Source organism: Rhinoraja longicauda, chromosome 28 (assembly GCF_053455715.1).
Source record: "Rhinoraja longicauda isolate Sanriku21f chromosome 28, sRhiLon1.1, whole genome shotgun sequence".
Lineage (NCBI taxonomy): Eukaryota > Metazoa > Chordata > Chondrichthyes > Rajiformes > Arhynchobatidae > Rhinoraja > Rhinoraja longicauda.
The window spans coordinates 18,392,381-18,408,926 of NC_135980.1; the positions used below are offsets into that span (position 1 = coordinate 18,392,381).

The following is a 16,546-nucleotide window of genomic DNA, read 5'->3' on the forward strand; positions in this document are numbered from 1 at the left end:
ACACATATATTGGTAGAAAGGATGGATTTGGTAATGGAAATATATGCCCATCCTTTCTGCTTGTGATATGGACACTGTGAATTTCAGTACTGAGAGTTCAGAAATGCACTGCGTGCCTTGAATGCAGTCTCATCCATACAAATGATTGGAACATTCAGAGATCATAAAGGATAAAGATAAATCACGAGATTTCTACAGTTTGCAAGATGGATGAGCCCACAGAGCACGCTCAGGAGCATTTTACTTTCAGAGTGTGGAACAAAGCCACACAGACCAGTGATGAAATGGACTCATCCCCGCACCATACAAAATGAGGCCATTTCAACCAGTGGAATAGTCAGGATGGTGGAGTGAAATATAAGAGCACAAGAAACAGGAGCAACTCTCTGCAGACCATAACTCTGTCTGCCATTCACAGCTCACAGGTGACCCACCGATGGAACATTTTCCCTACCCCCACCATGCCGCTCAATTCGGCCAAAACGACATCTGTCTTGAATGTACTTCACAATTGAGCATTTCCAGTGCAGAACTCCATAGATTTGACGTTCTCAGGAATGCAAACAATCTCTCTCTCTCTCCTTAATCTTCTCATTTCATAATCCTAAATCTAGTCTTTATCAATCCATTTAGGAATTTTATACAATGAAGCAAAATCAATTCCGCCAAGCACATGAAAATAAAGACCCATTCATGTAGCCCTACACATTATTTATTGACAGCACTGCACTAGAATGAATTGGAGGTAAGAATCTGCATGGCATATAGTGCAGAGGAAACTGAAACCATGGTAATTATTCCCAAAAACACCAGGATGACTTTAGCAGAAAAAAAATACAGGGATTGAAAGGTAGTTACAAAAAATGTGCATAAAATGACTGTCACAGGAATATGGTTAAACAGGTTTGATTGACAGGGAAAAATAATCAAACATTTCCACTCCTGCCATGCTCTAACATTGTTATTGTCTAGATTTTCCACTGCTGGAGAAGTATAGAATATGGCAGCACAAAAACAAAGCCAGGCTGTTCTTGAGAAGTTGGAAAATGCTTCTTCAAAAACAGTGGCAGATATCTGAATTCATACCCACCAAATGTAGCTGTTAATTAAATTATAGATCAGGGATGGAAAGTGTTTTTTCAAGTTGTGAGGAAGAAATGGACTGAAGCCAAAGTTTAAGCATGGGATAAGGATACAGAATATCATAACCTCAATGAATGGCAGAGGAGCCTCTAGGAACTTACCATCCTCCTACCTTTTTAAATGAGGATTCAATTGTGATACAAGGTGGTTTGTTGGAACAGATATGGACAGGCTGTTGAAGGAAATTTAATTTTATCTTGAAGGAACTGATTAAATATAACTTTGTAAAAGGCATCATGAAATGCCTGATATTTACTTCCAGTGACACAGAGATTGCATGACAGAGGATATTTCCCCAGTGATTAGCAATAGAACTATGGGCTTGGTTACTGTGTAGGTATTGGAGGAGCAACTTAGACACTTGACCAACAATCCAAAAATGAGAATTTGAATCACACCATGGCAGTTATAGAACTTATATTTTATTAATAAATTGGAATTTAAAAATATGACAATTTCCTATTAGTGATGCAATTAGTAAATTATAACTCAAAACAGGATTGTTCTAAAATCCCATCTCGTTCACAATAGGGAAGAAAATCGACCATCATTGCGCTTTCTGGCTTATTTGTGATTTTGACCTGCAGCAATGATTCTGAAATGCCCTCTGATGCAGCCCAACAACCTACAGATAGGATCAAAGCCTGAAGTCTTGTCACATCCAGTCATGAATGCAGACAGACAATTAAATTGGTAAACCTGCCACTATTTCTCCCCATCAAAAATACCTCATCCTCAAAGATGACAGGGCCAGCACGTGAGCATTTTAGATAAGACTTAAGTGTTTGTAATCATATCCTGCCAGAAGTGCCGTGTTGATGATCCATCTGGGATTTTTTTTTTGAGATCCCCATCATCACAATAGCTAGCCTGCTGCCAATTTGATTTACTCCATGTGAAGCTACAGAAAGCATTTGATAAGATGCTGCAAAGGATATTGTGAAAAATAAAGAGCACATGGGGGTAGAAAGTCATATAATGGCATGGATAGTAGATTAGGTAACAGGAAATAAAATAGCCCAAAATGTTTTTTTCTGGTTGGTAATATATGAGTGGTGTACCACAGGCATTGGTGCTGGGAACTTTTTAGTTTATACAAATGGCTTGGATAAAGGCACTCTAGGAACAGTCACTAAACTTGCTGACAACACAAAATAGATAGGAAAGTAAGTTCCATAGAGGGTTTTAGAAGACTAGAAAGGGATTTAGATAGGTTAAGTGGACAGCCAAAGAACTGGCAAATGGGGCATGTTGTGGGAAAACATACAACGAAGATCGTGGAATACCAATATGCATGATTTGCAAAAGACTAGTAAATAATTAGATGAACTAACAAAGTTATTCTTTATTGCTTATTGTTAAAGGGGAACTGAATACTGAAGTAGGGAGGTTATGTTTCAGTTACACAGAATTTGATGAGATTACATCTACAAGACTGCATACAGTATTGGGTTCCTTGTTTAGGGAAGGATGTCACTACTTTAGAAGCATTACAAAGAAGTCTTGCTGGACATATCTCAAACGGGAAGATCATTTCATGAGGATAGGCTAAATATCCACAGGAATTAGATGAGTGAGAAGCGACTTGATTGAAACATACAAGATCCATAACAGGGTTGATATGGCAAGGATGTTTTCTTTAGTGGGAGAATCTGGAACTTGGGGAGACTAGTTAAAAATAGAGTGTCCATTTAAGACAGAGACAATCATTGTGAATTGTGAATCTTTGGAAGTCTCCTCAAGTGGAAGGAAGAACTAAATAAATCCATAATAAGCAAAGCAATGAATGGTTAAGTGGAAGGTGGGAATTTGAATTGAGGCTGCAACTAGATCTACCATGATCTCAGTCAATGGAGGAACGGATTCAAGGGGCTTAGTGTGAGTAGTACTTGTTTATATTGGTTGTTTCTCTGAGGCAGTGCAAGGAGTAGATGGAGTCAATGTGGGGGGGCTGGGGGCTATGGAGGCAGATTTGCTCGATGGATCACCTGTTGTACTGGTGCAGGCTCTGCCTCGATAGCACTGAAAACAGATTTGCTGGGGAACCATTTGTCACCTTAACAATGTTATTGTCTTTGCATTCTACTCGCCACCTCTGCACCCTCCATCTCCACTTCAGCTTTCTGCCACCTGTAAGCTTAGAGATGTTCTATTTAGTTCCCTCATGCAAATCAATGATATATATTGTGCTTATCCAGGATCCATTTCCCTGGGGCTGAAAATAAAAAACTCACAGTAGTTGGAAATCCAAACTAAAAGAAAATATTGGAAATACTCAGATCAAACTGCATCCATGGGAAGCCTGACAGTGAGAATTTTGTATATTTCTCTGAAACTTCAACATGATTTAGACAAGTTGGAAGAATAACAAAGTTAACGTTTCAGGTGGAAGAATGTTGAGTATTCTTCAATGGGATGGGGAGGGGGGAGCAGGGGAGAGCAGGGAGGAGCGGGGGAGGAGAGGGGAGCGGGGGAGGAGGAGGAGGAGAGGGGAGCGGGGGAGGAGAGGGGAGCGGGGGAGGAGAGGGGAGCGGGGGAGGAGAGGGCAGCGGGGGAGGAGAGGGGAGCGGGGAGGAGAGGAGAGGGGAGGAGAGGAGAGGGGAGGAGAGGGGAGGGGGGAGGAGAGGGGAGGGGGGGGGAGGAGAGGGGAGGGGGGGGGAGGAGAGGGGAGGGGGGAGGAGAGGGGAGGGGGGAGGAGAGGGGAGGGGGGAGGAGAGGGGAGGGGGGAGGAGAGGGGAGCGGGGGAGGAGAGGGGAGCGGGGGAGGAGAGGGGAGCGGGGGAGGAGAGGGGAGCGGGGGAGGAGAGGGGAGCGGGGGAGGAGAGGGGAGCGGGGGAGGAGAGGGGAGCGGGGGAGGAGAGGGGAGCGGGGGAGGAGAGGGGAGCGGGAAGGAGAGGGGAGCGGGGGAGGAGGGGGGAGCGGGGGAGGAGAGGGGAGCGGGGGAGGAGAGGGGAGCGGGGGAGGAGAGGGGAGCGGGGGAGGAGAGGGGAGCGGGGGAGGAGAGGGGAGCGGGGGAGGAGAGGGGAGCGGGGGAGGAGAGGGGAGCGGGGGAGGAGAGGGGAGCGGGGGAGGAGAGGGGAGCGGGGGAGGAGAGGGGAGCGGGGGAGGAGAGGGGAGCGGGGGAGGAGAGGGGAGCGGGGGAGGAGAGGGGAGCGGGGGAGGAGGGGGTGGAGTGGTTTGGGCCCAACTTGGTCTAGCAACTTTATAAACTTCTGTCAGGTAGCTCCTCGGTCTTCAACACTCCAGAGAAAACAATCAAGTTTGTCCCACTTCGCCTTGTTGCTAATACACTCCAATTCAGACAATATCCCGATGAACATCTTCTGCACCCTTTCCTTCACATCCTTCCTGTAATGTGGGTGACCAAAGCACTGCAAACAATACTCTGAATCAATTAACCTTTCTTTTCTCCTGTCATCAGGTCTACAAATGGTATTTGTTTGGTGTCTTTTTGTAAATACACCAGGCATGAATAAAATAATTCACAGGCATAAGTGTGATGTACAGCTAATTTTCAGGCTACATCAAAAAGAAAATTAAATAGGAACCAAAATCCTTTGGGTGAAAAGCCTCATTAGTATAGTCTGTTTGGAGAGGTGAACTGACAGAGCCACTGACAAAGTAAACAAAATGGCTGCACGTAACCCTTTCAGTGCCACAGTAGCCTTCCCGTGTGATGTTTTGGAAACATGTTCACACATGGAGATTTTATGCTCATCAATTTTAAGACGACTTGGTCCCAAAAGTGATTATTTTTATTCCTCCTATTAAACTTTGACTACTTCTGCTTTAAAAAAAATGGATGCGCATCTGTAAATCATATTAGCAGGTTTTGTTTTATTTTACCATATCAGGGAAGAAAACCCCAAACCTTGGATGATGATGACTTGGAAGTGAGCATGCAAAGACAAAAGCTTTCCTCAAAATTGCAGCTCTAGCTACTCTCCAATAACACATTCACCCAAGAGCCACACACAGATATGCAGCCAACTGCTTGGACAGGTACATTGGTAGGAAAGGTGAGAGGGATATGAGTCAAACCCAGGTAAAATGGGAATAGCTTAGATGGGGCATCTTGGTCAGTAAGAACGAGTTGGGCCAAAGGACCCTTTTCCGTGCTGTGTGATTCTATGCTTTTCTCTTGGTTGTATGTTAGAATAGAATCATGCAATTGACAAAACAATTTCCAGAGCTGATCAAAATTTGAACGTGTCAAACAAAAGATTTTTTGGGGGGACAATAGAAACTGGCTATGAAACAAAGAAGAAGTGGTAGACACTAAATGCCTCATCTCCATGAATCCACTATCCCTCACTTTAAACATGGAGCTTGGCAGGGTAGGTTCATGGGCCAGCACTCATGCTCGAGACTGTTGTTGCAGAAACACGAGTTTGAATCCCACCAAGGAATTTAGATTCAAGATTTAAAGTTCAGATTTATTTAATTACAAGTCGAGTCACTGTTACTGCAGACTACTGTTAAAAATACCTTTGGTTCACCGATGCCATCTTTCCTATAGTTGGTCTATATGTAACACCAAACCCAACAAATGTGTTTTACATTTAACTCCTCATTCAGTTCTGGATCAATTAGGGAGGAATAATAAATGCCAGCAATACGAGTGAATGAAAAAACATAAATGCATAATAGGGGATATGAAATGAGCAGTGGGGAAAGGGAGACTGGGACAGACTTTGACCAGTGAGTGAGACAAGGTCAGATGGATGCATAAAGGGATTAGAAAAATTGCATTCTACAATCACTCTTGGATGTAACACAATCCATATTGTAGAAGAGAGTTAAACCTAAAGTTGCTGTAATTGATATCATAAAAGGTACAAATTATACAACAAAATGAGACCCATATTTCCTGAGTCCTGCAGGCCAAATGGAAATCAGTCAATCTCCCAAGTGAAATGAGGCATGCAACATTAAAAATCCATTGCAATCTTTTAATTAATGTCATAAATACCAAATTTAAAAATATGTTTACTCTTAATTTTCCTACCACTTCAACCCACGACAGTCACTCGTTGCGGCCACACGAATGTGTAGGTGGTCAATTGGCCTGTACTTGGACATCTCCCTGAAAAACTGTATGGCAGCGACTGCTCTTCCAATCTTTCTTCATATCCTTGCAAACTTTTAATTTCTTTTTAGGGTATTATGTTGAACCTCCAACATCATTTATGGCAAATGTGGTTGGAGGTTCAACTGTAATACTGTAATCTATGTGGTGGAAGAAAACCTCCCAGACTCATCTCAATCTTTTCTGGTTGTCTTCTAATATTTAATTATCATTTTGGAAGTATGTTTCACGGCTTACCTCTCAATTTTTTGGAAAAATCTACTTGGATTTAAATTTTTAATCATTAACATTCCCTGATCCATTGGAATGGAGCCATAACCTTGTGAACTTATCATAATACCAGGAACACCATTTGTGCATTGGTGGCTCGAGTATCAATTCCTTGCTCCCTGGTTCCTATTCCACAATGGGAGACTGAGGGGTAAGTTACAATATTCCACACATGCATTACTTTCTTCGATACTGCTAAACTAAGTAGGGGGCCGAGGGGGCTTTCCGTCTCGTATCTATCAATCAGATGAAGCTCAAACTAATTTATCTGCTTTTCATAACCCTTATCAGAGTTGCTAAACAAAGGTTTATAAACCACTCTAATGACAACTTTAACTGCCTTTTTTTGTGGGGGACAGGGTGTTGGGGACGCGTATCATGGGGCGGAGGTGAGAGGAAGAGTAGAGAGGATAGATTTGTGGATTTGGGATGCAGCTTCTTGGTATCATCCTGAACAAACTACCTCTAAATTTGTTCTTGGTTCTGGTCTCCCCTTACCCCAGGAAAGAGCTACTATTTTCCTCATATTAAACAATTCCAATAGATCATCCCTTAAATACCAACATTCAAGTGATTACAATATTTGAGCATGCAATCCGTCCTTGTTATTTATTTCCTGATTCTGTGCAACTTTCTGTGAGCAAAGCACTTCGCAATCTCTACCTTTAGGTCTTATGCCACAAGTCAGTCAGTAACAGAGTGACATCAGGCCACCTTCAAAATACAACATATTGACTATGAGCTTCATAGATGTAGCACAAAATTAGGCCCTTTGGCCCATCAAGCCCACAGCAGCCATCCAGCATCCATATATACCAAATCCACGTTAATCACATTTTTTTTAACATTCCCACATTCTCATCAACTCTCTCAAGGTTCTATCACTCATTTGCACAAAGGGCAATATACAGTGGTCACTTAACCCACTAACCTGCTCATCTTTGGGATGAGAGGGGAAACTGAAGCATCTGGAGGAAGCACCACACAGTCACAAGAAGAATGTGCAAACACCACAGAGACAGCAGAGATCAGGACTGAACTCTGAGGCAGCAGTTCTACTAAGTGCACACTGCAGTTTGGAAATCTCTGGCCCACAGCCTCTCAAAGTAATGAAACTACATTTGCGAGCACAAGCCCCGTAGAAGCAGTGGAGGGAACACCTTACAAACTACTTGATCTACTTGCAGCTCCAGCCTAGTTTCTAGAACCAAACCAAACCAACTACATCAACCAAAGAACCCCACAAAATGAGAGCAGAGGAATGTCATTTTCAACCCAATGGTTGCCCATTTGGAACACATTCATGGAAGTCTGAGAACTTGGAGTGAAAAGTTCAGAACCACAGCAATTGAGCATCTGCTGATGCGAGATCAATGTAAACCTTAGGAAAGAATTGGAGACCAAAAATATTTTAAAGTGCCAATTGTAAAATACCATCATTTAAAAAAATTAACTGCGAGCTGTTTATCTTGGAGCTTTCTTAAAAGTTTGCCAGACTTTTGGTTTGGCCAGTACAATGCAAGAGTCGTGACTTGCTCCATTTTACATAAATTCAACTTGAGTGAAAGAAAAAAATTATCAAGATAAACTATAACAAAATGTGGCACCAAGCCAAACATGAGGAAGCGTCACCAGTCTAGTGATCCGCAGTGTACTAAGGTTTCAATTTCTGAGTATTTCTTCTGGGTTGAGGTCAGGGAACTATTGATGAGGTTGGATGGAGAATTGATAATGGAAAAGCACAAGTTGGCCAGATCTCTTGAGGTGGTGTTAGTGGGCTTGATAAAACGGCTCGTTGATGAATGTAGGTGAAATCCATGGTTTAGACAATGATCCCTTGGTCAAGGTTTGACTGCATTGCCTGCCACCAGCACATAGTTAAACGGCCCTGGGGTACGCGTTACCCAAGGTCAGCTGGCCCAAATAAGGTGGGGATATGGTGGTATTAAGACGGGTCACATTTGGAAAAAGACAGCAAGAAACTTGGAAACGGTGACAGTGAGGGCAACTGAGGGGAAAAAACCGAGTTAAATTATTTATAAAGTGACACAGTGAAACAGAGAGACTTGGTTTTCCCACCACTGAGCCTAGGTCTGATCGCCCAAGTTTGGGGTACTCTTATTTTGACGCGGAGGTGGGGCAGCCCGGCGGGGTGAGGGTGCGGCGAGGGCTTGCAGCACCAAGGGAGGGGCAAAGGAGGAGCGAGCCCAGGGACCTTTCGCTGCCCACCCGCCGGCCGCGGGGTTCACCACGGCCTGGTCCCCTCAGCCCGTGCCTGGCTGGGCCTTCCCGGAGAGCGGCTCCCCAGAGGCGGGGCGGGCAAGGGGAGGGGGGGTGAGACACACGGGTGGTCCCTTTAAATCCACTACAACTCGCTTAAACACTGTGCATCGCACTTACCAGCGACCCGACGTGTCGGCCCAGCCCGGCCCCGGCCCGCAGGCGTTCCCACACAGCCACCAACAGCGGCCCGTCCCCCGCCAGCAGTGGCCGGGAACCGCGGGCACCGATCGAGAGCAAGGATCCCGGCATTCGAGGTAGACGGGCGCGGCGCATGCGCGGACTCTCCCCTCCCCCGCCCACTCCGCCGCCTTAAAGAAACAGAGACAATGCTGGAGGTACTCAGCGGGACAGGCAGTATCTCTGGAGAGAAGGAATGGGTGACCTACCTTTCGGGTCCAGACTCTTCTTCAGACTGAGAGTCAGGGGAGAGGGAGACTAGAGATGTGGAATGGTAAGGTGTGAGAACGACAGATCAACGCAGCCGATGATCAAGGAAATGTAAGAATGTAGGGATCAGTCTGAAGAAGGGTCTCGACCCGAAACGTCTCTTATTCCTTTTCCCAATAGATGCTGTATGACTCGCTGAGTTACTCCGGCATGTTGTGTCTATCTTCGGTTTAAATCAACATCTGCAGTTCCTTCCTTTACATTGTTAGCTGAGGGGAGGGCAGCGAGTCATACAATCAGTAAAATTAATCAGGACAGTGAAACTAGTCGGAGAACTAGGGTGAGGGAGGGACGGAGAGAGGGGGAAAACAAAGGTTACTTAAACTTAGAGAAATCAATATTCATACCGCTGGGACACTTCTCCGCGCTCTCCGAGGGCAGGGGCCGCGCTCTCCTCATGCTCCACCACTCAGGGAAAGAGCGAGCGCCCTCCTGCTCCACCGGGATTGAGAGAGCTCTCCCTGCGCTCTACCACCCGGATTTGACAGCGCTCGTCCCGTGCTCCACCCGGGGCAAGAGGGGGGCTTTCCCAGCTGCACCGAGATAGAACGAATCCTCTTCCTGCGCACCACCGGGGGTAGGGACAGCGCTCCACCACCCGGAGGAAGAGGGACTTCTCCCGGCGCAGGGAGCTCATCCTGCGCTCTACCCGGGGAAGACAGCTCTCTCCACCCGAGCGTAGAGCGATTGGTAATAACCCGCTCGGTTAAATGCAGAATGCTTAAGATTTCCCTTCATATGGAGTCTGCAATAGTTTCAGCACATTCCCTCACTTTTCAAAAGTGAAATGTGCACTCAGTGTGAATGAATCAAACGGATAACAACTTGTGGGCAACACGGAGGCAGATCATTGGGAGGGTGGTCGAGATTTAACTAAAAATACAGGTTTTAAGCAGAGCGTACACTTATCCACAAGGACTACACAGTATTGAAACTGCCCAACCTGTTTGACCTGTACATATGCTCGACATGCGAGTCCCTGTACCCCTCTTCATTTTGCCTCATCGATTTTTAACACAAAGCATTAATGCTACAATGCTATAAATCTTCACATTTTATCAGAAAAACAGCCTCGAGCACTTCTCAGAGCACATTTAGCAAAGAAACGAGAGTGATTAAAGAAAAGACACAACTTAGTCAAAAGGAAGCATGGATAGAGGATCAAGAAAAGGAATCAAAATAGTATTGAGGGTGTAGTCCTGAAGGCATAGTTGCCACTGGTATAGCAGTTGGGCGTCAGACAGATGATGCAAGTTGTTGGAGTTAGAGGCACAAACAATTTGGAGAGTTGTTAGAGAACTTTGCCGAGATAATTGACCAACAGGTAGAATGTTAAATACAATATCTTCTGGTAAGCAGACACCATTGCCGATGAAAAATAACAAAGGTGGGGAGGATCTTATATAGGATAGCACATAGATGTAGGATTTTGTCCAAGAAGGTTAGAGTTCAGCCATGAAAGCAGTCAATGCAAGTCAACGATCAAAACATTGAAGGAGGTTTGAACAGTAATAGTCTGAGGAAGGAGCAAAGGCAGGGAGTTACAGAGATTAAAATGGACAGCTTATACGTCCAGCAAATATGTGGAGGGGGGGGGGGGGGGGGGGGGGGGAGAGGGAGGTATGAAGAAGCAGGACTGTTTTTTCCAGTAAATAAAAAGCATGTTCATTATCCCTTTGGGAATTTCATCAAGCTGAGGATCTTTTGTTCTGCCGATTATTTTTTCCCCTCAGTGAAAGGACCCTTGGGAGATGGAAACTAAAAGAAAAACCCATGATCAGGCCCACCCCAAAGGTAAGTGCTTGCCTGAGTACTGAGCTGAAATGACAGCTGTGACTAAAGCAATCAGATAAAGTGCAAGGATGTGTCATAGCAGCAGGGCAGAGGAAAGAGGACAGCAATATGAAGAAAACATTAAGTGCTTTCAACCAAACGCTTAACCCAACAAGCAAATTTTTTTTAGTCTCTAAGTCACGTTGGTAAATTTAAATCCCCCAAAAATTCTCCTGGAATAAACTTTTGCTGAGTTTGCAGATCTCAATCAGACACAACGTGTCTGTCGGGAGGAAGCATCAAAGATTCTCACTCCTGATTAACTCTGAATGATCACTCCAAGGAGATGGTCCATTTTGAATGTCAGATGAACATGTTTTAGATGGCCAGGATACCCTCCCCCAAATCCCTGCTGCAAAAATTAAAGCAGTCTCACTGGAATGAGGCCAGCACTGGTGGGATAATGTCTCAACACCAATCTTTGAAAAGTGGTTTAAAATAACCCTGTCTTCCTCAATTGGCTTAAAAGTTGAAAAAGCAAGTGACTTACAGCAATGGCGACAGCAAGTCAGTGCAGTGATCTGCTGTGGGTGGAATGTTTCATCATCCGAGTCCAGGTGTTAATCTACGGCCACTATACTCCTCAATGCAGAGTGCAGACTTGTGCTTTCCCCACTCTATGTTAATTCCCCACCAACCTCCATGGCTTTTCTTTCCTGTGTCATCCAGCTGCAACGTGACTGAAATCTCAATGTAAGTAGATCCAATTGACCCAGATTCTGCAATTTAAATATTGCAACACTATAGTTCATGAGAACAGAAAAGCTTCAACCATCCTGTAGATTTTGATTTCCCAACCTGTAGTCCACCAGGGGAATCAATACAGTCCACAATAGAACAACATACATTGTAGCAAAAACAGGTCACATGGCCGTTCAAGCCTGCTCACCATTTAGTAAGAACATGGGTGATCAGATCCTGACCTTGGCTCCACGTTCCTGTTGTCCATAATTCTCGATTCCCAAATGTATTTTTGGTCTGGCTCAGCCTTGAGTGAATTTGCTGACTCTGTCTTCATAGTCCTTGAATTCTAAAGATTCAGAAACTCAGAAATTTCCCATTTAAATCTGAGAAAGTAACGATTTCTCAGTCTGATGCTATGTCCCCTCCTTGCTATGTCCAGACTCCTATGCAGAGGAAACATTTTCCACACAACAAACTAACCAATACCACCCCCCCGAAACCCGTTTCAAAAAGATTACCTATAATGTGTCTGAACACAAGCTGCTCAATCATTCCCATCTTTTATCCCAGGAATAAAGAAAATGAACTCTGAACTTCCTCCAGGCCAGTATATCCATGTTTACATAAGACAACAAAATCTGTGCACAATATGGCAGGTGTGATCTCATCTATGCCTTGTATAGTTGCAACGAGACTGGCATGTCTTAATACTCAATAATTGCCCGTCATTTCACTTGCCAATGTCCATGCCAAGTATTATTCATAACAATCCAAATCAGCCATACCATACCCTACCAGACCATCACACACACTAACCTCCCTTCCATGGTCTCTATTTACACTTCACGCTGCCTCAGTAAGGCCATCAGCATAATTAAGGACGAGACTCACCCCAGTCACTCCCTCTTCTCACCTTTCTCATCAGGCACGAGGAAAACACACACCTCCAGATTCGGAGACAGTTTCTTCCCAGCTGCTATCAGGCAAGATTCAGGATCAGTTCCTGTGGATTGGAGGGTAGCTAATGTTATCCCACTTTTTAAGAAAGGAGGGAGAGAGAAAACAGGAAATTATAGACCAGTTAGCCTGACATCAGTGGTGGGGAAGATGCGAGAGTCAATTATAAAAGAAGAAATTGCGGAACATTTGGATAGTGGTAACAGGATCGTTCCGAGTCAGCATGGATTTACGAAGGGGAAATCATGCTTGAATAATCTTCTGGAATTTTTTGAGAATGTAACTAGGAAAATGGACAAGGGAGAGCCGGTGAATGTAGTGTACCTGGACTTTCAGAAAGCCTTTGATAAGGTCCCACATAGGAGATTAGTGGGCAAGATTAGAGCATATGGTATTGGGGATAGGGTGCTTACATGGATAGAAAATTGGTTGGCAGACAGGAAACAAAGAGTTGCGATTAACGGGTCTCTTTCAGAATGGCAGGCAGTGACTAGTGGGGTACCACACGGCTCGGTGCTGGGACCGCAGCTATTTACAATATACATTAATGACTTCGATGAAGGGATTAAAAGTAACATTAGCAAATTCGCGGATGACACAAAGCTGGGTGTCAGTGTGAACTGTGAGGAGGATGCTGGGTGACTTGGAAGTCTGTGTGAGTGGGCAGATGCATGGCAGATGCAGTTTAATGTGGATAAATGTGAGGTTATCCACTTTGGTAGAAAGAACAGGAAGGTAGATTATTATCTGAATGGTGTCAAGTTAGGAAATGGGGAAGTACAACGAGATCTGGGTGTCCTTGTTCATCAGTCACTTAAAGTTAGCATGCAGGTACAGCAGGCAGTGAAGAAAGCTAATGGCATGTTGGCCTTTATGACAAGAGGAGTTGAGTATAGGAGCAAAGAGGTCCTGCTGCAGTTGTACAGAGCCCTAGTGAGACCACACCTGGAGTACTGTGTGCAGTTTTGGTCTCCAGATTTGAGGAAGGATATTCTTGCTATTGAGGGCGTGCAGCGTAGGTTTACTAGGTTAATTCCCGGAATGGCAGGACTGTCATATGTTGAAAGACTGGAACGACTAGGCTTGTATACACTGGAATTTAGAAGGATGAGAGGGGATCTTATCGAAACATATAAGATTATTAAGGGGTTGGACACGTTAGAGGCAGGAAACATGTTCCCAATGTTGGGGGAGTCCAGAACCAGGGGCCACAGTTTAAGAATAAGTGGTAGGCCATTTAGAACGGAGATGAGGAAAAACTTTTGCAGTCAGCGAGTTGTAAATCTGTGGAATTCTCTGCCTCAGAAGGCAGTGGAAGCCAATTCTCTGAATGCATTCAAGAGAAAGATAGATAGAGCTCTTAAGGATAGCGGAGTCAGGGGATATGGGGAGAAGGCAGGAATGGGGTACTGATTGAGAATGATCAGCCATGATCACATTGAATGGTGGTGTTGGCTCAAAGGGCCAAATGGCCTACTCCTGCACCTATTATCTATTGAAAGGTAACTTGCAGACACAGTAAGCATTGCGGAAGCCAAAGAGCACATCGGTCTTTACTACCAGAGGGTCAGAGTACGACAGCAAATCATTCCAAACGTGTACTGAGCAGTTTGTTTTACACACCATGAGTTATTAGAGTTTGGAATGCACAATCAAGGTTGCTATAAGAGGCAAATTCAATTGCAGCATCAGGGGAGCTCGATAGGTACTTCAAAAATAATTGCAAGGCTAGGGTGTGGGCCAAGTTGGAGTGCCTTTGGGATGAAGGCAAAATGGCCTCCTTTTACCATGAAATTTTGCTGAAATTGCAGAGCTACAGTGAAATCATATCCGTTTGATGAGAGCCTATCAAGAATATTGTCATCGTTATATATAGCACAGGAGCATGCCCACTCTGACCAAGATGCTCCATCAACGCTAGTTCCACCTGCCCATGCTTGGCCCACATCCATCTGATCTTTTTCTATTCATGTACCTGGCCAAGTGTCTTTTATGTGTTGTTTCAGTATCTGTGCCTCAACTACTTCCTTTGCCATATACCCACCTCTATGTGACAAAATGTTGCCCCTCAGATCCAGTTTTATTTATTTTCTCAAGAAAGGACACATTTGCTTTAGAGATGGCGCATTATATGCTGCAGAGTTGTCCATTGAGGGATTAACTATCACTCGCTTTTATTGAGTTTAAATCTGCGAGGTGACCTTATTCAGACCAAATTCTGACAGATAAGATGCAGATAAAATGTGTTGAAGGAATTGCAGATGCTGGTTTACACCAAAGATAGACACAAAAAGCTGGAATTCACCATTTTCTGTCTATCTTAAATACAGATAACCTGTTTCCTCAGGATGGAGACTCGGCATCTGGATATAGTCTCAGGTTGAGGGCTGAGCTATTTTGGAGTGTGGAGGAGAAACATCCTTTCACAGAGTTGTAAATCTTTGAAATTCTCCATGGGTAGGAAATTAACTATGCCACATGATTTACCATTAGACTGGGCACACCACTATTTCCTTTCGGGATAAATATTCTTTAAAAGGTGGAGCAATATCTCTTACACTGGACTTTGACAGAATCATGAACCTGACAAATTTTTATCATCACCACCCAAAGACTGTAATTGCCTGACGTGAACTGTGTGCATGAACTAGCCCTAACGACTGCCCTGGAAGCCCTCGAGTCAAGCATGGAAACAGGCTCTTCGGGTCACCGAGTCTGAACAACCATTAAGCACCCATTTATATTAATCTCATTTTATTCTCCCCACATATCCATCAACTACCACTAGATTCTACCACTCAGCCACCCACAATCAGCAATTTACAGTGGCCAGTTAACCTACTGACCCACACATATTGGGATGTAGGAGGAAACCAGAGCGCCTGGAAGAACCTCATACAGTTGTATGGAGAACATACAAACTCCGTAGACAGGATTTTCCTGGACTCCCCGGAGCCGAAGCAGAGCAGCTCTATTGGCCACAAGCTGAGCAATGTGTCATATAAAAGTCCAATCAAGATACCACTACACGGAAATATCAAATGACCGATGATGGTTATGCACTACATTAAAAAACACACATTTTACAATAACATCACCAATGTAAAAACATTACACATTCTGTGCAACTTAGAGTTCATGTGATGGAAAAGAACACAAGTCATGAGAGAAACAGTAATTGATACACATCGAAGGGCTGTCCATTATAAAATAATCCAGAAGGCTCAGAATCATCAACATCTCTATCAAAGTTGATGTACTTATATGATTTATTTTCCAGCTTTCTCTCCCCTACTCCAATCAGCCTGAAGAAGGGTCCCAACCCAAAATGACACCTGTCCATTCTCTCCACAGATATTGCCTGACATGCTGAGTTTCACCAGCATTGGCATTTTGCTGAAGATTTCAGCATTCCGACTCTAGCATTGGCCACATATTAGTGTGTTCTACCAATCTATCTTATTCACAGCTGCAGAATAGCCACTGTGTTTCAAACGATCCCATTTCACGTGTCAACATCCAATTTACTGGAGTTGTTCTCATATCTGACTCACACAATTCAATTCTAACAAGTTTGAAGTTTTGTTTAACTGTGTTTATCTGGGTCCAAGTGCCCGTGTTGCTGCTGCATGCAAGTTAAAAAAAATTGTTCCTGTACCTCACCATACTTGTGCACATCACAATAAACTTGACTTGATTTGACCAAGGAAAAATAAAATGCATTAACCCATATTCACCAGAGTCTGTAAAACAAAGTACCATGTCCCAAATTACCTTCCAAGAGGATTAACAAAATTGGACACTGAGCAACATGACAAATTTCTTAAAAGGCGAATAGAGG

The 16,546-nt window shown here is 44.1% G+C and overlaps 1 protein-coding gene across 7 annotated transcripts in view; it reads right to left on the bottom strand.

The window, feature by feature from the left end:
• Positions 1-16,546, bottom strand: part of gatad2ab (GATA zinc finger domain containing 2Ab) — a 100,468-nt gene that overhangs the window by 62,180 nt on the left and 21,742 nt on the right. The window contains exons 2-3 of one of the 7 annotated variants that reach the window (XM_078424272.1): positions 12,662-12,751; positions 11,954-12,094 (exon numbers count right to left, since the gene is read on the bottom strand). The exons of 3 other annotated variants lie outside the window; for them this stretch is intronic. The gene's annotated coding sequence lies outside the window, so the exon portion shown is untranslated. Of the gene's footprint in view, positions 1-8,901; positions 9,033-11,953; positions 12,095-12,639; positions 12,752-16,546 lie in introns of those variants that run through there. 3 more of the 7 variants (XM_078424273.1, XM_078424274.1, XM_078424271.1) reach the window with 3 other exon arrangements.